Source organism: Sparus aurata, chromosome 12, assembly GCF_900880675.1.
Source record: "Sparus aurata chromosome 12, fSpaAur1.1, whole genome shotgun sequence".
In the NCBI taxonomy this organism is placed as follows: domain Eukaryota; kingdom Metazoa; phylum Chordata; class Actinopteri; order Spariformes; family Sparidae; genus Sparus; species Sparus aurata.
The window spans coordinates 20,076,689-20,096,447 of record NC_044198.1 but is presented as its reverse complement, the minus strand read 5'-3'; the positions used below and the strand labels follow the sequence as shown (position 1 = coordinate 20,096,447).

At 43.6% G+C, this 19,759-nt stretch overlaps 1 long non-coding RNA gene across 1 annotated transcript; it reads left to right on the top strand.

The window, feature by feature from the left end:
• The first annotated feature begins 855 nt into the window (after nucleotides 1-855).
• Nucleotides 856-18,460, top strand: LOC115592417 (uncharacterized). Its single transcript, XR_003986142.1, has 3 exons — nucleotides 856-1,141; nucleotides 17,296-17,408; nucleotides 17,762-18,460. It is a non-coding gene; the product is annotated as an uncharacterized LOC115592417 (long non-coding RNA).
• Nucleotides 18,461-19,759: the final 1,299 nt, after the last annotated feature.

Genomic DNA, 19,759 nt, shown 5'->3' with positions numbered 1-19,759 from the left:
TGCCTCTTTCACTGAGCCTGGTTGCTGCTCTGACTCAAATGGATTAACAAGCACAATATTTCTGCCGGGGACAGGAAATCACTGAACACTTGTCAGGAAGCCTGCGATCGATGGAATTCACATCATTGACCCCCTCTCACCGCATGCGCCCCCTTACCCACCCCTGCAACCCCCCCACAGTGTCCCCGACCTTTTCCACGCAACCCACAGCCACTCCTTCGCATCTCCTGATCCTCATCGCCCCGTTTTATATTTGCATTTCTTCACATATCCAATCAGGCGGATGTCGAACTCCTACATAACCTCCTCACTCACGCAGAGACACACACACACACACACACACACACAGACGAACACCTGCCTGCACACATTCATGCACACACACACACGCGCGCCAAAAAATGAGCTCATCTTCCTCTGAAGTTAAACTGCTCGCATGTATTTTTTTTCCCTCAGTCTTCTCATCTTCTCATTTCCTGCAGAGTTTAAGGCGTCGCTGCCAGCTCATAGCTCGAGCACCATAGGGTGTCTCCAAGGTTAGCTTAATACATTACAAGAGAAGTAGAGCACCGAGCGCTGAGGCTGTGTTTGTGTGTGTGTGTGTGTGTGATTATGCATCGGTTTGCATATTTTTTTCTATTCACACAAAAATAAAATCTTAAAAAACTTGTTGGTGAAAGAGCGACTTATTCCCAAAGGCACGCGCACTCAGTTCAGCGGATGATGTAAGATGAAAATATCTCCGCTGGAACAGATTCAATATATACCAAAATATGTGTGTTCGGGTAGCCGTCCAATTATGACACAGTTTTGTTGAAATAAAGAACAGAGAAAATAAACGTGTTGCTGATTTCTCCATCTGCCATCTGTTGCTGGAAGATTCACACAGAGCGAGAACGAGAGAGGGAGGGCTGCCTCGACTATTGAGCTCAATGCATTTTGCACCTGTTGTATTCGATTGTGCAAATCTCTACTGGATTCTGAATTGGCCACATTTGATTTTTGATTTTTGATTTTTTTCGTGGAATTTAGTACTTTACAAAAGACAGCCATGAAGTACGAGCGAGCATGCCGGGAGTCCAGGAGCAGGAGAAACGGAACATTAGAGGCTCACCCCGGGCGATACAAATGACGCTGAAAGGTATAACAACAGCAACAATAAAGCGACATGATTCCAGTGTTCTCGTTGTAAAAAGGTGGCGCCTTTTTTCGCCCCTTATCGGCTTAAGAGGCTGCGCTCTGTGCTGTGTGAGCTCTCGCCCCTTTCATGGAGGTTTCTTTTCTGGCTGCTGTGAGCTTTCTGGAGTGTGACAAATAACCCAGCAGGCCCGGAGCCCACAGCTCAGTAAGCATTCCAACAATGCCATATTACTGCATTAATATTTAAGGTCTAATGTTTCCCTAACTGGCATTCAGACTGCTGGCTGAGAGCCTCGCTCTAAAAGCATGTCAAGCCCGGCGCTCAGTGGAATGTCATGTATGTTGTTGGCGTGTAAAAAATACAAGGAAAAATGACTTCATTGTGGAGAGTATCTCCTTTGTAATTGCCATGATGAATGTGTGAAGCTAGTCAGAGATTGTTCTTACATACACAGATTTGCATTGCATAATTATGATTTTTTTTTTTGTTGAGTAAATTAGTGTTTTTCAAGACTCATGACATGTCTAACTTTCTAAAGAAGACGCACCTGAATCTTACTTCCATAAATGAAAAGTTAATTGCTGCTGTCTTGATGCGCTCAGCTTCTGATATTCTCATAACTGTATCGCATGGAAACAAATATAAATAAACATACATTTGCATTTCTGTCTGCCGATTGGAATGGATTTGAAAGGTTTTTATCGCAAAAGTAAAAGCAGGATGGAAACACACGATAGCTCAAACGGAAGCATGTTTGTCTATTTTCTGTTTGTGGTCCCAGTCAAGATGATGTCTGTAATGCATGATATCAAAGTAACCTTGAGAACAAAGAAAAAAATCTCCAACGGCTGCTGCAAAACTTAACCGTCTCACTTTAAAGTCTCGGCTTTCTCTTGTCCTAAAGGAGAGAAAAGAGACATGGGGGGGGGAGAGGTGGAGTAGATCTCCACGTAATTAGAGGTGGAAGCTGGTGATAGGTGGAGTTCAGGTGTGGCTGGCCTCCTGTATGAACTGCACGCCTTCCTTCCACAGCTCAAAGACATCGACTCCAAACTCTGATGGTGAAACGAGTCATTTCGCAGCGGTTGTGATGCTCAAAAACACAACAAGCTTCACAATGTAAGCTTGTTGGAAGAAGTGTTTTTGGGCCTGTGGGCATCGCTGTGTAACACAATTTGGCCACTGTGTCCAATTGCAGCCCAGTCGCTAGGACATAATGTTAGCAGTTTTGCAAACCACGTAAACGTCCAGGGTTGACATTTATACACATGTTCACATTATATGCTTATTAGCCACCTTCCAAATAAGGAGGTGGGGAGGACGTCCTGGGGGCACCTGGGGACATTTCCAGAGCTTTTTTATTCTGACCAAAAGTGGCAATTTTTCAGGGCAAGTCGGACCAGTTCCATTCATGATTGCGGCGACCAAAACAGGTATTTTAAGCCAAAACCATGATGTTTCCTAAACCTAACCAGGCGTTTTTTCTGCGTAAATCTAACCAGATCATAAGCGTTTTGAGATTCAGTTTTAAGTTATCTGGAGGATTGCAGAAACAAACTTAGCCAACATTTATTCTGCCGATTGGGCTGCGCTCTTCCCGTGGGGCAGTCCAGTACAACACACCCACTTTGGTTCCTACTTTGGGAAAACCTGCTATTCACAGTTCCACGTGAACCAACTTTTCAGGTTCAGAATAATTTCTAGTTAAAATGCTCTGAACAAGTTTACTATTAAGTGTGAATGAAACCACTTCTACGCTGGTGAAAAGCGGGTATTTGTTGAATCAGTAACAGTGTGACAACCTGTTGAGGGGATATGTCCCTGCTGTCCACACAAGGTGGACAATAAACAAATGACTCACCACTTCACTACAACATCATTGAGCGTTTTCCCCTCAGATAAAGATGTTTAAGGCATGCGATCATAAGCACTCCGAGGTGCAAAAACAGAAGAAAAAACATCTTGTACTCTGCCTCCATCTGACCTTGACTCACCAACAGCCTTTTGAACGTGACTCCGATGCCACCTTCCCAATCCTGTCATTATCGCCCTGAGTGCTGCATGTGTGTTCACAGGTTTATTACCAGGCTGATTATGAAAACATTTATGATTTGTGAAAAAAAAAGAAAAACTCTCCAGAGACATGTATCAGTCACAGAAACACATCATCCTCCGGCATACATTACAGACCTTATGGCAACATGTTTTTTTCGCGCTGTTTACAACCTCGCCAGTTTTCTTTTTTTCTTTTTTCCCCCCCTTCAGGCTTCTGTCTCTCAGTCTGTGGATCTACCTGCACGTATACCCTCCACACAGGTGACAACCGAGCAATTACACACCTGGTGCCAAGACTGGTTCATAGCAGAGGTCGCGACCATCGACAAGCATGTGTGGGAGGGGTCTAATATTATGTAGGATTACACAAACAGGCAGGCAGGAGAGCTTCGGAAAGAGAATGACACAAAACAGGAGCGGGAGCTGGTGTGATCGAGTCGAACCTTGGAGGCTAATTTTGTGGGATGGGGAGGAGGAGGAATTTTTGGGGGAAGAGCTGCCGGTGCACTGCAGCTGAACCCGGAGCTGCAGATTCGCAGGGGGCAGTCTCTGACGTATGTGTGTGTATGCGAACCGCCCGTGTATATTTTTGTGCGCGCGCATGTGTGTACAGGAACGTTTGCCATAGCTGCGATGGAAGGAACAGATGGGCGGGGGAAGTGGACTCCTGTGCCTGAGGACTACTGTGGCGCTTAGGATCAGAGTGCCGCCTACGTTCCACCCTGGGCCCCAGTTACCCACTACAGCACATGGAGCCCGTCCAGCACCAGCCCATCATGGACCAGCCCCCCACGCCATCTGTCTCCTAGGACAGACAACCCCCCCCTCTCCTTCCTCCTCCTTCTCAGCGCTGTGTCCTCGCCAGCCCCGCTCCTCCGCCACACCACCCCCATCCCGCAACCACGAAAACAGGCCCGACAGCTACACGGGCGTTACGTGTTGCTTTTTGGATCTCTGGGAAGACAGAAGGAATTTGGAGAGATGACTCAAGGAGAGGAGACGGAGAGCCAAGCGCATTTAAAACCCATACATTAAGTAGACGGAGTGATGATTTATTTGTGACAAGCTCGCTCCTACACAAATCGCCTCGGATAATTTAGTCTTACAGCATCTTTGGAAGTGTTTGCAGGTGGCACGGGGGAGAGAAAAGACAGAATTTAAACAAGTTAACATAAGCTGTGTCCTTTCACTTTGCATGCCTAATAACCACAGGTTAAAGCTAAGATCCAATTACATAATCAGATTTTTTTTGTCCAGCACACCTCACCGTCAAGTTGCCTCCCGGTGTCACCTCGGCACCATCTGTTAATATGATATGAACCTGATGAATTAATTCAGTGTCATGGGCGTCATTCGGTACAAGCAAAAGCCAAATTGATGAATTTGCATCTAAATTTGGTCTGTTATAAAAACCGGGGGCTTCTGTTGACAACACGGGCCTGACTGAAGAAAAGACAGAGACAGCAAAGCGCTCGCAAAATCAACCAGACACTGTCATTTTTGTAAACACTGAGACTACTCTTCACATGAAGCAAATCCAAATAAGAACATCTATTTTTACTTCTTCTATCTTTAGATCAGTATTTGTTCACATAATACAATAACATTAAGAATGTGCACATGTGGGATGAAAAAACCCTGAGGGCCCGCAACACTGAAATTAAAGAAAGCGGTATATGCTCGCCACAGAATTACAGTAAGTAAAGTAAGAGAGCGAGAATACGTTTTTTAAACAAGAAATACTAGAAACCAAAAGACCAAGGCAGAAGGCAAAAATAGAAACAAAGCATAACAACAGCTTTAATTTGCTTCCTGTTATTAAACCTCATTTACATGTTACTGGATGTTTTGCTTAGTTCTTGTTTGTGTGCTTTGAGTCTGACTGTGAATTTTCACACACTGGGACTTAATTTGTTTTGACGTGACTTTGAGAATTGGGGACTCATGACCTCGATACATCAAAAGTAACTACTAATAAACTGTATATCATCAGGTCACTTGTTGAAAAATGTATGCCTGCAAACAGGGTTTTCCAGGTACTTCATCCCCGGGTGGTGCTCAGTTGACAAGCAACATGGAAAGACTGTAAAGTAGCCTAGCTCGTAAAAAAAAGTAGAAATTATGATTTAATAAAATACATATTCGTGTAGTCAACTATAACACCCCAACACTGTAAGTGTATCCTATATAAACAAAATTAGCCTAGCTATAAGAATGCTGGATAATTGGCCGAAATAGTTCGGTAAAAGTAGGCTAGCTATAGCAAAAAAAACCCCCAAAAACAGTTAAGATAGATAGTTAAAATTAAAATGGATAAAGAACTAGCTAAAAGTAAGCAATGACATTCAAAAATGTTTGATAAAAGCTGGATAAATTGTTGAAACAGTCAGCTGAAGATGAGCAGTAAATTGTTGCAATAGTTAATAATAGCAGGCTAATAGATGATTGTTTGAAATAGCTAGATAATGGATAACATTACAAATTTTAAACGGAAAGTTTGATAAACAGCTGAAATAGTTAGCTAAAAGTAATTAATACGCCAAATGGTTGAAATGGTTAAGTCAAAATAGCCTAGATATTAAAAACAAGATTAAGATTAAGATTAAGATTAAGATTGTTAGCTAAAAGTACTGGATAAAGAATTAGCTACAAGTACGGGATGCAATTTCAGGTTTTTAGCTAAAACTTGGTTAAATGGTTGAAATATTTAGCTAAAAGTACGATTAGCAATTCAGATACTTAGCTAAAAGTAATAAAGACACAGCTAAAGTAATGGGTAACATTTCAAATGAATCAAATTAACATCAAATCAAATGACCTAGCTAAAAGTAGGCTAATTGATGAAGTGTTTGAAACATGTTCAATAACACAAAGAAAATGCACATGTGGGATGAAAAAACCGCTCAGGGCTTGTAAAGGAGGCAGCAAAACAATGAAATTAAAGAAACCTGTACAAGCTTGCCACAAATTAACAAAGAGGATCTGAAATTTCAAATAAGAAACACTTGAAGTAAAAAGACCAAAGAAGATGAAGAAGAAAAAAAGATAACAATAGCATTTATTTGCTCTTTTCACACTCTCATTATACCTCATTTACATAATATTGGATCTCTTATTTTATCGTCCTTGTTTGTGTCCTTTGTGTCTTTGGTGAAAAATGACTTTTGCTCTGTGAAACCTTATTTATCTTGACTCGAGCAAACACAGACAAAGAAAAGAACAGAAAAGGAAACAAATTTAGCTTCTTCCGTTTGTGTTTTTTTTCTTTCGAAGTGCTGGTTGGAAGCGTTGTTTCCTTTGTGCGTTAATCTTGACCGCTCGTGACAAAACCCGGCAATAAAAGCGAGCATTTAGCGTCTGGTTTAGCCGCATTGATTCGGCCAGATGAAACCTTTGGCCTGTCTTAATCACCTGTCAGCTCTGCCAGTAGCCCCCCCGGCCCTCTAACCGAGGGGGAGTGTCTGATGTCTCCAAATGCCCGGCCTCTCTGGTGTCTGCGGAGATAATGAGACAATACTGTACTGAAAGCTACGACACCATGCTGGGTGGGAAGGTTGGTCGGGGTGCAATAAGGACCGATAATGAGGGACAAACTCTTGCAGGCATGGGGGTAGTGGCGGTGGGTGGATTGTGTTTGGAGGCAACCGCAGCGGGAGGTTTTTAACGCCAGCCGAGAGGGAGGCGGAGGAAGAGGGGAGACGGAGGGGAACAAAGACCGGCAACAAAATGCCGCGGACAAGTGAAAGGAAAAAAAACACACAGCCCACAATGGATTAATGAAGACACCGAACAGCTGGACATCTGGTACACTGTGTACATTACGTTTCTGTAGCAATCTCAAAGTTACCGCACACCAAAGGACTGACGGAGCGAAAAAGAAACTCGCTAACAACTCTTCGGTCCGATCTGCTAATTCATTTGAAGGGAGCAAACCCAGCTCATTAAGAAGAAGGAAAAACAATTGACATAAACACTCTCACTCTCTTCGCCCTCCTCCTGTAATGACATGACTATTATGATGGTAAGGGGGTGTTAATTTAGCCCAAGACAAACAAAGCTTTTCTAACTACCCCCTCTGTGTTATATTAATATAGCTGCGAACGCTCTCCCTTAGGAGTCACCGACTGAGCTCCCCCCCCCTCCCCGCCTGTACCGGATCTCCCACACACTGCCTTCATTTGTGCCTCTGTTACTTTCTCCACCAGTCTAATTTCTTGAACCTGCTTTCTTTTTGTTTTTTTTTTACACCCGTCCTCATTTCCCATTCATCCTTTAATTTTTGCTGTTTTTTCTTTCTCCCTCTCTGTTCGTCTTTTCAGGCAACGAGAGATGATTTCATTCATCTTTTTCACCCCCCTCGATCCGACCTGGTTTCATCCAATCTGCGTACGAATAAAACAAATCTACAATTGAAAAATGCGTGCAGGGCATACGCCAAAGCACTATTTCGCTTGAAGGTGAGAGCAGATCCATATTCAGGTGTCCCTAATCGTCAACGTGACAGAATAAACTCTTAATGGTGTAGTTTCGTTGGATTTAGGCAACAAAACAACAAGAAGTTGGGACATCTCAGGCTGTGTTTTTGGTGATTAAAATAGGCATTCTAAGCCTAAACATCATATTTTGCTAACCATAACCACAAGGTTCTTGTGCCTGAACCTAACCAGGTTACAAGCACAGCAATGTCACAAAATAACATTTAAAATTGCCCCCTAACGAAAAATTTCAACATATCAAGGTTTAACAGAAAGGCAAGTTGCCCGACATTTATTTTATTGATTGGGTTGATTAAAAAAGACATTTGCTCATTTTCAGACTCATAATTGTATTTTTTCTGTCACCACTAGAACAGGTGTAGATGCTTTAATGCTAAAAAATGCGTCTGTTTTCTTATACTGGCCATTGTAGCGGCACTTTGTCTGAGACGCTCTGTGTGACAACGTGACCTAATGATGTCAAGAAGTCACAGAATGTAAGGCGGGACTTCCGGAGGCACTACAGGAGTAATACTGTCTTTGGGAGACAGGAGACAGCTCCTGTTGGCTTTTTCACTTTTGAGATGTTTATACATGCACAAGAATGTACACAACACACTGAAGGAAAGAGAAAAAAAGTACAATAGATCCCCATTAAATCAAGTTAACATTGACTTTTGGTTTCACACAGGGCATGAACACTGGTCTCCTGTGTGAAAGTGAACCACAACCTCCATCCTATTTGGACTCTCTTGCTCTTTGTATTGCATCACCTGAAATGTGTTACGCGTGCTACTTAGACGCATCTGTTTTCCAAAGAATTTAATAGGATTGATTGGTGTATTACCTGCACACAAAATTGGACTTTGGCTTATGTACTGTTGAAATTTCAAAATCTAGAGTCGTTTCATTTGTAGGCAGATTGTAGTGACAAGGCTGCTAATTACATACAGACCAACCAGATCTTTACTTTTATAAAATGTTGTCAGTTTCAAACCGTTTCATTGGAGCTGTATGTGTGCCGCAATAAACACACACAGGGGCCTGCGGGGCAGCAGAGTAACATTAATTCATCGGCCCCTTTGGGAGGGCAGCGTATTGATTGGACTCGGTGTGGTTTGTCACAGGTGATCACGGTGATTGGGACACTGCTCAAGCGTGTTATCCAGCTCTGTCCTGGAGGAGAGCACTTAAACAGCGCAAACTGACTGGCACTAATGGAGAGCACCACTCTTATTATATGACTCACTTGTGTGCACTGTCAAGTAGAGCGAGAAAATGACTGACACACAGAGAGACAGCATAACCAACTGAATGGAATTGGGCTTGCAGACAGTGAGTAGTTGTGTCAGTTGGGGACAGATAACATGTGAAATCAGTGCCTCCGAGCAGACGACCTTGGTCGAAGCGAAAGTTTATGCTCGTCTGCACAATAGTGGAGGGCTCTCTCTCCCTCAGTGTTCACCTACATCCTTGGACCCTGACCTTGCCTTCCCGACATTCTTACCCTTCCACTCCCCAGACCTTCACGTGTGAATCCTGCTGGGCTAACACCCTCCACACTCCTTGTTTCCCATCCCATGTCCATTCTCGCCTCTCTCAGTCCATGTCCTTGTTCGCATGCACCCCTCGAGACACCTGTTTCTCTCCCGACAGGACCATGCAGCACTGCTGGCTCTGTATGTTTCCACTCGTGTGTTTTAAATCCCTTACGCTCTCTCTTTTACTTCAGAGCATTAGACATTTTACATGGATTCTCATTAGCCTATAAAAATTCAAGCGACGACTGAAAACGCGTCGTGTTGGTGTGTTTAAAGGTCCAGTGCACAACCTTGAACACAACACCTCTCTGTGTGTTATTGTTTTTATCATCACTGAGCTGTGTGTTGAGCTGATGTGTTTTGTTTTTGCGCCGGTCCAGCCGCGCTTGCCGTTTACAGACATAGAGTATTGTGTGCGGTAAAATCACAGACTCATGCAAATGCAGTCTTGACTCTGGTGCTGTCGCTAAAAGTGGCTCAAGTCAGAACACGCAAACACACACACACACACACACACACACACACACACACACACACACACACACACACACACACACTAAGTGCCTTTACTCTCCTCCTGCCGGCGCCTGCCTCTCATTTCCAACTCCGCTGGTTACTGAAGCAAATATTAGCCGATATGCACATTTCCTTGATGGCCTAATGTACTTACATCCTCACTTGACATTGTACACAACGGGGTCACTTTATTGAATCCTCTGTGCTGCTGAGAATGGCAGAGGTTGAAAAAGAGTGGCGGGGGGGTGACGAACCGATGCTGATCTGGATTCAGGACCTTTAAGGACATTCCAATATTCAAGATCTCATAGTGTGCTGTCAAACTGTAGCTACTGTAATGTTTAAAATGTACATTATTTTGTTTTACAACATTTATTTTGTATTGTTGCGTGTTTTGTTTCTTAAGCTTGTAACCCACTGGAGACACTGAGGTCACGTCTTCCACATCTCCCTTAGAAAAAATGTTCAGCATCCTAAGGGAAGTAACATTTGATAGTTTTGCAATATCCCATGGTGGGCGTTTAACTGCCTGATGCCAGTATCACTAGACACAGGTTAAATGTGAGATTGGGGCGACTTGGACTCAACCTTTACACATCTGAAGTCTTTGCTATCGCCCTGCACTTAATATATTTTCAAATTCTATAGCTAACAGTTAGATAAATGGTTGAAATAGTTGTAGAAAGATAAACAATACATCACGGAAGTAGTTAACTAGCTGAAGATAGATAGCTAGTTGATAAATGTTTAAATAGCTAGCATAAAGTAGGCTTAAGAATAGCAGTTAAGATAGTTAACTAAAAATAGGCTAATGTAAGAAGACATAGCTTAATCTATGCAGATAGCAGGTCAAATGTTTTGCTAACAGTTTGATAAACAGTTAAAATAGTTAGCTAAAAATAAGCTAAAGGCCTAAATGGTAAAAAACTGGCTAAAAGTGGGCTTATTGATAAATAATTCAAATAGCTAGCTGAAAGTATGAATGGCTAACAGCTAAGGTAGTTTAGAGAGGTAGATAAAAAGTAGGCTCAAAGTTTGATAAACAGTTGAATTAGTAAGCTAAAATGAGTGTTAAATAGTTGAAATAACTAGCTAAAAGTAGGCTAATTGATATTTTTTTAAAACAGCTAGCTAAAAGTATGAATAGCAGTTTAAGATAGTGAGCTTAGAAGTAGGGTAATATATGACGACATAGCTAAAACTAAATGTCTAAGGTCTAAATGTTTAAAATAACTAGATACAAGTAAGGCAAGGCAAGGCTAATTGATACATGTTTTAAATGGCTAGCTAAAAATAATGAATAGCATTTCATACTGTTAGCTAAACATTGGCAGCTCATTTGTATGACAATATCCCTGTAATAATTGTGATAGTGTTTAGTAACATCCCGTTAAAATCAAATTTAAATGAACACATTTGAAACACGACAGGTGTGTAAATGTCTTGAAAGAGTGGGTAGGCTAGGTAGAGATAAAAGCAAACACATTCTCATGTTTGCAGATGATCCTAACCCTTTTATTGCAGCACCTTAAATATATTCACATGCATCACTTTTGAAGGGAGGGGAAAGAACCCCTCCTCTGGATTAACACCTAAAAATAACTCAAGATGCTCATCAGATGCTAGAAATAGGATGAGACTGCAGATTCTTTGCCTGGTGGTCACAATTAACGCTGAACCCTCAATATCGCCAGGCGTCCTCTAGAGATCTATTAGAATTACCATGAGCAAATTGGTCAACAACTAGACACATCCAACATCAGGGGGGTTAGCGGAGTATGACCCTGCAGTCTCCCTGCTGACTGACACATTCCCTCTCAACCTTTGGCACAGTCAGCTGATCGAACTCAGCACCTCAAAGCCGGAGTAAGCATTGTATAGGAGCGGAGACGGGGGGAAAAAACGCCGTCTGCATTCCATCAAACATTCATAACCTGACCTGGCACAAGAGCGGAAACTCTTAAAAACCCTTGAAACTGTACTAGAGGGTGCGCATTAATGTACAGGGGGGGTGGAAAAGCGTAACAGCTTTAAAATATTAACCTCTTTATAACAGTTTGATGGCTTAATCGCCAATCAATACCATTGTGCAGCGGCAGTGGCTGGTTGGGAACAGGATGGTGGTGATGAAAAATGCATGAGGCTGGGAGCTGAGGCGGGGGGCCAGAAAATTAAACCCTGCCCGCCACATTTGCTGAGTTGCAGCGGTGGTGTGAGCTGGGATAAGTTTGAGTGGGGAGGTTTGTGTGTGTGTGTGTGTGTGTGTGGTGGTGTGTACGTGCATGCAGGGGAGCAGTTTCCCTGTGGTGCGTTTTGCGCCCGAGTGAAACAAATAAAATAAAAAAACACTCCGGCGTCCGACGACGTGACAAACAAACCACGCGGATGCTATTGTTTTTTTTTTTTTTTTCTTCCCCTGCAAAGTTTGATGAGAAGCCATTTTTCAACGTAACTCCTGTTTCGTTTCATTCATCCCATCCCACAAAAACATAAAATACTCCACAGGATAAAAAAAAAAAAAAAAAAAATTACTCAGCTGTCACTGGGGGAAAGAGCGCAAGGATGATCAAACCGGGAGGGGACACGATGCGACTCTTCTGCTCCGTCGATGAGCCGAAACTTGGTCACTGCACTGTAGGGCTCCTGCTGGCAAACAAATGTTAGCTTTGACCCTAAAAAATCCGGTCTATTTTTAGCAGTACCCTTAATTCCTATCTTGTTAGCACCAGAAGGCCTCCGCTTCCCTTGGGTGATGAAAGATTAAAGACCCCTTCTGTACAAATTAAACCAACAAAATCATATTTACACTCAAAAACAGCTTGTACCTCATGTGTGGTGTCTTGTTTTTTATAATTTACGTCAGTTAAAAACGGGCTGCGTCTGTGAAACGAGTTCCTAAATGCATAATCTTAATGTGTTCCCTTCAAACTCGTCAAATTACTCCCATTTATTTTATGGTATTGTTCATGGATACACCTTTAATGAAAGTCATTAAATGTTATTAAAACTAAATGAACTCCTTTTAAAAAAAAAAGACTCCAGTGACCCATCTCTAGACCTTCATCGTTTCTCTCCAACAGAAAGATAACAGCCCGGTAACCCACGAGATGCTCCACCCTTAACCATCTTGTTTCGGGTGAAGACGTCGATCCGACAAATGCTGAGCCGCTACACCCACACGCTTCTCGCCTCTCCGCTGGGCGCCGCGCCCCGCCACGAGGCTGTGATCTCACCTGTCAGAGTGAATTTAGCGGCAGGTGAGCTCAGCCGGTGGCTACCTGCGGACTACAGCCTGGTTTTCACGCTCCAGTTGGCCGTCTCCTGCTGAACATGACGCCGGAGAAAGGTGGACAACGACCCCCCTCCTTCCAGTGCCGAGTCAATGCAGGAGAAAGCTGCCGCTGGAAGGGGGAAGGAGAGAGGTTGGAGAAAGGAAAGAGGAGAAGAGTATGTAACACTTCAGCTAGGCTAACCCTGGGAGTGTTTTTATAAACTGGCAGGACAGCAGGTGGCCCGTTGTAATCTGACAGCGATGTAATTGTCCCTGCTGGTAATGTGTGTGACACAGAGCATGCGAGAACTCTCAAAATGAATTCCACTATCAACACTTTGAGAATAAGAGACTAGTCGGGGAGGTGAGAGAGGAGGAGCTGCAGCTTTCTGTGGCCTTGAACGCTCCGTCAGCCGAGCTTTTTTTACTCCTCCCTCCGTCTCACTCTGCCTGAAGTAAACCGGGCCCTGCCCTCGACACAAAAAATAGCTTTGCCATTGATCAGAACGCATCCTGGCAAACAGGCATAACCGAAATAGCGTCGCCATTGATCTCGAAACGGAAGACTAATCAATCTTTATTAGCTCGGAGGAACAGCAGAAACACAGCGAGGCTTCCAGAAAGCCTCCGCTCCCTGACGATCACATTCGCGTCGTACACACTCACAGCTCAGACGCCGGGCCTGAGTAACCTCTTCACACTCAGTCAGACAAGCAGACAGAAGCACGCGGGGAAGTGTTTCTAGTCAGCAGGAACCGGCTGTGTTGAACAGCGGCACCTGGCTTAAAGGATAACACTTCCCCTGATCCCTCGTATCTACAGGGCCAGGCCAGCTGAATACACCATCCCATAACCACAGAGAGGGGTTACCCACGGCAACAGCAGCCCGGCGTCATTTCTCTGAGAGTGGATGGCAACAAAAAAATAAATAAAAATACATCAATACTCTCCATGATATAAGCTGCCCTCGCCGAGGGACTGGGGACCCATCTGCATCTGATTACAAGCTGTAAATCCGGCTGAACCTTTTTTTACCGTCTGCACATATAGCTCAGCATGTTTATCGATCTTACTGGACACTGTGATACCTCGTACAAACACCCATAAAAAAAAAGAAAAAAGAAAAAGACTAGCACTACTTTTAGCTGCTGAAGTTTCCATAAGCACTCAGAGGAACTTTTTTTTTTGCACCTAAAACCCAAGGGTATAGCAAGAGAAGATAATTATTGAAAAAAAAAAAGAGACGTATTTGTCAAGTGACTGTCGAGATGCAAAAGCACAAAGGAATTTTCCAAAAGAAATCATGTCTCCCTCATTATACATACAGGGAAACAATTATCTTTTTTTTCAAAAAAGCTGAAAAACAGAAAACAAAGCAGTCTGGGAGAATGCATGGCACCCCGAGGGCGAAGAGAAGAGCTGGGAAGTGACAAAGAGGCGGAGAGAGACATGAGGGGGGAGGAGGGTGCCGCATTTAGCCTGGTTCCTATCTAATGTATGGGAAGTTTTGGTGGCAGTAAATAAGAGAGTGCGAGGAAGAGGAGGAGGGAGGGAGGGAGAGAAAGTGAGGGGGGGGGGGAGAGTTTAAGGGCGTAAACAGAGATGTCTTTGATCGTGGCAGACAGATGTTGAAGAGAAGCTGTCTTTTCTGTGTAAAGACACCACCTGAGCTGGCAGGTAGCCGTGCCCAGATGGCTCTTTGTTCCAAACCCAGTGCTAATGAGCAGATAGAGAGAGACGGAAAAGGAGGGGTGGGACTCTGGCAAGGGCATCGAGGAGGTGCGAGAGATTTTTTTTGGGGGGGGGGCCTGGCATGATGGGGGTGTTTTTCAGCTGGCACGGGTACAGGAGTGTTAGTACTGATGTACTGATTACATCTCATTTACAAGCCTCCAGTGTCCTGACTGGACAGCAGGGAGCTAACACCTGTGACTCGCTGATGATCTCATCGATAGCCAATCGCTCGGATGTGCAGCAGTGCGCTGCAGTTTTGCATATTCATTACACAATCCTATGCATCAATAGATCAATGGGAATGCACGCTTCCATATGCATAGAAACCGTGCGGATGTGTCATACATCAGTCACCCTGCAGAATAATCAAACAGCACAATCGTCCCCTGGGTCAGTGAAAACTGTGGATGGGGGGCAAGACGATGACACCGCAGGTGTTATCTGCTTACATCCACTTTGATGTTCAGCTGTGTGTGTGTGTGTGAGAGAGAAGGGGGGATTGAGTGATGTGAAAACATGCAGGTAGAAATAAAGGTATGAATGTGTGTGCTACAACCACAAATATGAATTCACATTCACAGAAGTAGATTTATTGAAGATGTTTGAGCCAGCGGATCAAAATAATGGCATGAATTCATTTAAAAGATTCTTCAGCAACCAAGCTATGCTACTGTATATAGTCACATCACTGATTTACATTCAGAAGGAAAAAACAGGATATGAGACAGTTTGGAAAGAAAGACTGAAGTTGATGGTCACTGACATCCAGCCAGCGCCGGCATATCCGTCTTTTTCTCTTTAAGGCTACGTTATTTAAAGGTGGTATGGATGCATTCATGTCACAACACTGCTGTTGTTTGATTCATCTTCCCCCTCATGTGCTTACCAGCTCTTTGTAGCCAATGTCGCTAACACTAACTCTAATGCCACTAGCAAACCTAAACGTCGCTAGCACTGGCTAGTTAAAATTATGGCAGTACAGTATGCTGGGCACATCATGCAGATATCAGCCATTATTATGTTTTTCCCCCATAAACTGGCAACTACTAAGAGTCTAAATGTCAATGAAACACGGATACCTTGTAATGTCAACACGATTATACTATTGGCTGACAAGTTGGACCCGACCATCAGAATTCTTACCCAACAAACATTGTAAAATTATGTACTAATGATCATAATAATGTCTTTAAAAGAGATATTTTTAATCTGCACCTTTCAACATACTCTGAATACGTGTTATTTTTAGATCAAAGCTATTAGATATTAGTGTTTTCTGATGGACTTGGTCAGGTTGTCATTTGTATGACTAACTGTCCACGTACCTCCTGGCAACAGAGGAAGTACAGAAGGAGCCACAGACAAAGACAAAACCAATATCTGAATTTAAATGACAAGCACATTTTTTTTGTTTTTAGTTCATATTTTATTTGACATGCAGCAAAGCGTGACAGTGCGCCAAGATCAAACTCTCTTTCTAATGAGGGATCTGGACTAAACTGTAGTAGAATGAAGTCATACAAACCAACACAGAGGCAACATTTACAGTAGGAACAGGCTGAGGAAAAGTAGAGAAAAACATATACTATTTCAGACTTTCTTCATTTAAATTGCCCGTGACTTTTAGTTTAAAATAATTTGTCTGAAGTTCAGCCCAAGCAGATGGAGCTGCCCACATAAAAGTCCTCTCACCGAGCTCTATATGTACCCTCGCTAAAGACACGAGCAGGCAGCCCTGAGAGCACAGCCTGCAGTTTGACATTGGTGGTGTTAATATGAGGACGGATGTAACAGAAGCTGTGAGGTGGTGGCCTTTAAATAGATAAGGAGTGTCCACAGATTTATGTACTGTAAATAGGAACATAATGCAATCAGCCAAACATGTCAAATTTCAGCTTAACCCGAAAAAACGCTCAAGAAATCACTTTGTCCCTCTCGTGTTTTATGTGTGAGATCTTGTAGGAAGATGTGGATCATGAACCCTTGGTGTGGCGTAAGTCTGCATCTGTTTGTTTCTCTGAGTTCTGACTTTCTTGGGGAGAAAGGTAAGAGTTAAAGAATAGCACCCACTATCCAGTAAAACCAAGTCCAGACAAGCTCCTCTCACTGGATTACAATTCGCATGTCGGCGCCCTGCTGTGAAAAGGTCCTGCTGCAGTCTGAAGAACTTCCTATGTGAGTCGTGTGTTGTGCAATGGTCCAATCTCAAAATGAAAATGGTGTGAGATGTTGTCCGAACATGTGGTCAGTTTCATAAGACAAATAAAAGTCTGTCAGTTTGTGATGTTACATGATTTCCAGGATCTGACAAAGGTGATTTATGACAGATCTGAACAATATGTGAAAGTAGGTCTTCTAACATATGTAAGGTGTAAGTAATGAATTTTTTTTCAACAAAGACAAACATGCCAGAAAGGAAAAAATGTGTTTGTATGGTTAGCTTTAGGAAATGCTTGTGATTCGGGTTGGGAATAAAATGCCTGTGCATTTGTGCTCATGGTTAAAAGAAAACGTTGTTGGACGTTGATTGGAAACGAGCAATCTCTTGTGTCTGATTCCCAGGATTTGTGGACCTCTTCATCCACCCCAAACCTCCAGGTTTGACGGGGCCATATTTCCATTTTTCAACTCTGCTGATGGAGGAAGCAAACAACGTGAAGAGGAAGAACACCGAGGTAAGACAATAGTGAACGGACGGGTAGTCAGTTGATGGAGAGCGCTCCGGTGTTGTGTCAAAGTCCCCCCGTAAGACCAGCATTCTTTCTTCCTGATCAGTAAGAAGCAAATCCTGCCGACTTATAACTACAACCAGGTGCATAACTCTGCCTCTACATAGCGCTGAGATCAGGGTTTCCAGGGAGATCAGTAGCCAGGCTGTTAGCAGTAGTCATGTTGCCCATGCTGGCACCAACAGTAGTGCCAGAGGGAAACGCTAACACAGAGGAAAAGTTGAAAAGTAGTCTATTTCTGCTTTAAAGAATCTGAATGCTTTTATTACTACTGATGTTTTTTATTTTTTTGTTTTCAGATCAGTGAGGACTCACATGGCTAAACAAACAGATTTGAGACCCTCCATGTTCTCTCTACTTGGTTTTAGAGGATGGACAGTGACTTTGCATTGCACCAAAGATTGCACCAAAGTTTCCACAAAACTTACTGAAAGTGTGCCAGTATGCAAAACAGCAGCTGTGAACTATCCTGATAGATAGCACTGAAAAACCCAGAGGGTTAACTCTTCCCCTCTTCACCTGCGTGTGGTAGGTTTAAAAAAATTCCCTCCCCTGCTGCTCGCTAAGCTCTGTATGGTCAGAAAAAAAACCTCCCGAGACCTGAATATTTCAGATTCTAAAGTAGATGTTTTTTGGCCCCCAAAAACCTGCCGGCGTGTCACCGCACTTGTGAAAACGTGGAGATCATTCACTCTTTAAAGTTTTACCTTAAGTACAAGCTCACCGATGAGCGCGATGATGGACGCGAATCAGAAGTGTTGAGTCATGTTGTATCGAGCCACGCTGCTTCGGCGCAGATTAGACTCCAATCAAGCCGAGCTTACCGGCTGCTTGAAATGTTTTTTAAGGTGCATCGAGTTGTTGACAGAGGAGCAAAGGTGTGTGCAGGATGGCTCTGGACGGAGAGACAGAAAGAGTCGGACCGAGAGACTCCTAATCGATAGCTCCTTAATGGTCATCTTTTACGGCCGGACGGTCGCCACTACCGACGCCGGTGCTCTCCTCCCTTGCACTCGGGGGGGAAGGGGGGGGGGGGGGGGGGTTGCGACGGGTAGTCGGCCTGCCTCTCTGAAGGACGTCCGGAGAGTTTCAAAGGCGATAACAAATCAAACTGTTCCCTGAATCTAATATCAAACAGGCCCGGTGTCAGCATTTATTAGAGAAATCAGATTCTCCCCCTCCCTCCCTCCCTCGTCTCCCCCCTCACACTCTCCCACTTGCAGTATTCCAACACACAGCGGCCCTTTGAAGTCGAAAGAATGCAGGATCGCAAATTACCCAGGAGACGCAGCTGATAGTCTTTGAAGCCCTCCTTTGATAGTGTTGTTTTTTTTGTGTGTGCTCCCCCTGCATCTCTCTCTCCCTCTATCTCTCACTGGCTTCTTCCTCCTCTCTCCACACACACCAGTATGGCTTGCGAACGTTAATCTGCACACTGGGTGAGATCTCACACACACACACACACACACACACACACACATTATAAGGCTTACATTTAGTCAGAGCAATAACAGTGACCTCCTGGAAATGGACGGAGGAAACCCCCTAAAGCTTCCGAGTGTAGATTTATTTATTTCATTTTCCAATAAAAGTGCTGGACCACTCCTCCCTGAGGAGGAGACGATGGAGGAGGAGAGTTTTTCCATCCACCTGCCGGCGCGAGGATTGCCGTAACTCAAACTCCGGGCTCGTAGCATAGCTAGCTCCCTCTCTCCCCAAAGAATGACAGACGGAAAAGTCTGCGAGCGTGATGTAATTTTCCTTTCAGCAAATAGTCTATTCGCATCCTCCGTCAGCATCCAAGTTGTCATGGTGGATTTCTGTTTACCCCGGTCTCTCCTCGGTACATCTTGGGGGAATAAATGTACAGGCACTCCGAAGTTGTTTCTCCATATAAGACAGCCTGACAGCTAATGCGAAGACGAGCGCTATCTGCTTAGGAAAACTGACAACAAACTCCCACTTGTTAAATGGCTGTTATTTTATTTTGGGCTGACAAGAAGAGCCCTGATTTTCCACGGATGACAAGGAGGAAAACGTCATCTTAAAGTTGCAGTATGTAAGAATCGGCCATACTCCAAGCAAATTGTGGCCAGCATATGACCAGAGTTAATGTGAACTCCTGCTAACTGTAGCTGCCATCAGTTAGCTCAGTTAGCAGTGCAGCTGGTGGGTCAGAGCTAGCTGGTTAGCATTCTAACATCAGTTGATATCCCTGCAGAATGATATATCGACATCTTTGACATAATGTCAAAACTCCTATTTCTTCACATTCTGTCTGTAATTTTGTTTGACTT